The sequence below is a fragment of the Mandrillus leucophaeus genome, unplaced genomic scaffold (assembly GCF_000951045.1).
Source record: "Mandrillus leucophaeus isolate KB7577 unplaced genomic scaffold, Mleu.le_1.0 Scaffold50, whole genome shotgun sequence".
In the NCBI taxonomy this organism is placed as follows: domain Eukaryota; kingdom Metazoa; phylum Chordata; class Mammalia; order Primates; family Cercopithecidae; genus Mandrillus; species Mandrillus leucophaeus.
The window spans coordinates 1,397,990-1,401,378 of NW_012105365.1; positions in this window are offsets into that span (position 1 = coordinate 1,397,990).

Below are 3,389 nucleotides of genomic sequence, written 5' to 3' on the forward strand. Positions count from 1 at the left end.
TAATTTTCTGTCTCATCAATATTTCTAATATTGACAGTGGGGTGTTAAAGTCTCCCACTATTACTGTGTGGAAGACTAAGTCTCTTTGAGGTCTCTAAGAACTTGCTTTATGAATCTGGGTGCTCCTCTATTTGGTACATGTATATTTAGGATAGTTAGCTCTTATTGTAGCATTGATCCCTTTACCATTATGTAATGCCCTTGAAAGTCTGTTTTATCAGAGACTAGGATTGCAACCCCCGCTTCTTTTTTTTCTTTCCATTTGCTTGGTAAATACATTCTCCATCCCTTTATTTTGAGCCTATGTGTGTCTTTATATGTCAGATGGGTCTCCTGAATACAGCACACCGATGGGTCTTGACTCATCATCTAATTTGCCAGTCTGTGTCTTTTAATTGGGGCATTTAGCCCATTTACATTTAAGGTTAATTTGCCAGTCTGTGTCTTTTAATTGGGGCATTTAGCCCATTTACATTTAAGGTTAATATTGTTACATTAAAGGTTAATATTGTTATATGTCAATTTGATCCTACCATTATGATGCTAGCTGGTTATTTTGCCCGTTAGCTGATGCAGTTTCTTCATAGTGTCAATGGTCTTTACAATTGGTATGTTTTTTTCAGTGGCTGGTACTGGTTGTTCCTTTCTATGTTTAGTGCTTCCTTCAGGAGGCCTGGTAATGACAAAATCTCTCAGCATTTGCTTGTCTGTAAAGAATTTTATTTCTCCTTCATTTATGAGGCTGGATATGAAATTCTGAGTTGAAAATTCTTTTTTTTAAGAATATTGAATATTGGCTCCCAATCTCTTCTGACTTCTAGGGTTTTCTGCTGAGAGATCTGCTGTTAGTCTGATGAGCTTCCTTTTGTGGGTAACCCATCCTTTCTCTCTGGTTGCCCTTGACATTTTTTCCTTCATTTCAACCTTGGTGAATCTGATGATTACGTGTCTTGGGGTTGCTCTTATTGAAGTATATCTTTGTGGTGTTCTCTGTATTTCCTGAATTTAAATGTTGGCCTGCCTCACTAGGTTGGGGAAGTTCTCCTGGATAATATCCTGAAGAGTGTTTTCCAATTTGGTTCCATTCTTCCCATCACTTTCAGACACACCAATGAAATGTAGATTTGGTCTTTTCACATAGTCCCATATTTCGTGGCAGCTTTGTTTATTTCTTTTCACTCTTTTTTCTCTCATCTTATCTTCTCACTTTATTTCATTGAGTTGATCTTCAATATCTGATAGACTTTCTTTTGCTTGATTGATTCGGCTATTGATATTTGTGTATGCTTCACAAAGTTCTCGTGCTGTGTTTTTCAACTCCATCAGGTCATTTCTGTTCTTCTTTAAACTGGTCATTGTAGTTAGTAATTTGTCTAAGCTTTTTTCAAGGTTCTTAGCTTCCTTGCATTGGGTTAGAACATGCTCCTTTAGCTTGGAGGAGTTTGTTATTACCCACTTTCTGAAGCCTACTTCTGTCAATTCGTCAAACTCATTCTCTGTCCAGAGATTCCTGAATTTAAATTCAGAAGCTGGCAAGGAGTTTTGATCCTTTGGAGTAGAAGAGGGCTTCTGGTTTTTGGTATTTGCAGCCTTTTTGTGCTGGTTTCTCCTCATCAGAATCAGATATTTCTTTTTTGTTGCCATAAAACATTAAATGTAACTCATTATTAAAATAGTAAATATATCATTTTAACTTTTTTTTAAAAACCAAAGATAACAAAATCTCTATTGAGCAAATCTTTAAAGAAAATAAACTCCAGGTGGACTCACTTTGATCAGGAAGGAGAGCTCTGCTTGGAGAAGGAAGGCATTGGGCTCACAGCCAGCTGTTTTCCAGGTGCTGTTCCTGCTACTCCAGAAGGACCCTGTGCATGTTATAGCACAGTGACACTCATATCTATATTCATATCTATAATTATCCAGATATAAGTGTGTTAACTATATAAAAAGTTTTATTTAAAAAGCACCCTTTCAAAGGAGCAGGAAAAATACCTTTTCCTTTCTGCTTCCCAAACTATATGTCTTTCATAGTTATATTTGTGTACCCTGAAACTAAAAAAACACACTGTGTTCCTTAACAACTGAGATGATTGTAAACAGCACACAATGTACACAGCACACACTCTGTTTTTGTTTCTGTTAAAATACCTGTTCCTTCTGTGGAATTTTTCTATCCTGTTTAATGGTGTCATTCTTAAGTCATCCAATTTAAAAGAATCCTAGAAGCTCTACCTTAAATATCTTCCTCCCCCTTGTTCCTCATATTCTATTGTTCATGAATGACTAGAATTTCTATCTTCCTATCATATTTCATTAGCTCTCTTCTTTTATCTTCTTCTCTGTAATGACCTTCATTTGGGAATTTATTGTCGCTGCCCTGGAATATTACGGTTGTCTCCTTAAATATTTTTTTTTGTTTTATAACTTGCCTTCACCCTTTGCCCCTCACCATCAAATTAATCTCCTGGATAGTCTACAGGTAGATCTTTCTAGAATGCAAATCTAATAATGTTTAGTGCCTAAAATAATAATGTTTAGGAGCTCCCAAATAATGTTTAGTTCCTGTTTAAAGTTTTTAGTGGCTTCCCTACTCCCTAAAGGGCAAAACCCAAACTTAGTTTCATGTCATACAATGACCTTGACCTATCTAGCCTTTGTCTATATGTAATCTGGTATTTCTTTCACATATTCTGTTGCAGCCACTCTAAGCTAGGTCTTCCAACACATCACATTACACCCTGCACTCCCATTCTGAGGAACTTTTACATACACAATATCCAGCTCAAATAGTTTATTTTTCTGGCTCAACCTTATACTTTCTTGACTTTGTTCTTGTAAACAGAACTGGTCATTCCTTCCTAAGTGATACTAGTACACTTAGAATCCTTTGGCGTACTAAAATTTTTCTTCCCCATGACTGTGAGTAGAGACTAGATCATTTCTATCTGGCTATATCCTCTGTTTAGCACTGATCTGGCATATGGAATATGCTCTATAGATGTTAGTGGAGTGAGCAGAAGAAAATCCAAGTTTATACCAGAACATTGTAATTGTTATTTTAAAGACAATTTTTATTGTTTTATTTGGCTCATAATATTACCCAATCATTGTAAAAATTTCAGAAAAGCTACAAAGAGTGGTGAATGGTTTAGTTCTTACCAATCTATGAGTAAAAGTGGAATCTAGATGTTTTGTGCCTTGCTTTTAAGGCCCTTGTTGATTCCCTTTCTCCTATAACTAGGAATTCTCAAAAAGGTATATTCTGTGTTTCTGAATGGCCTGTTGTTGCTTGTTACCATGGCTGACAAGACAGGGCTCCAATAATCAAGCCAGAACTCGGCTGTTGTCCCTGAAAGCTTCACTGAGGTGCCACTTCACCTGCAAACGGT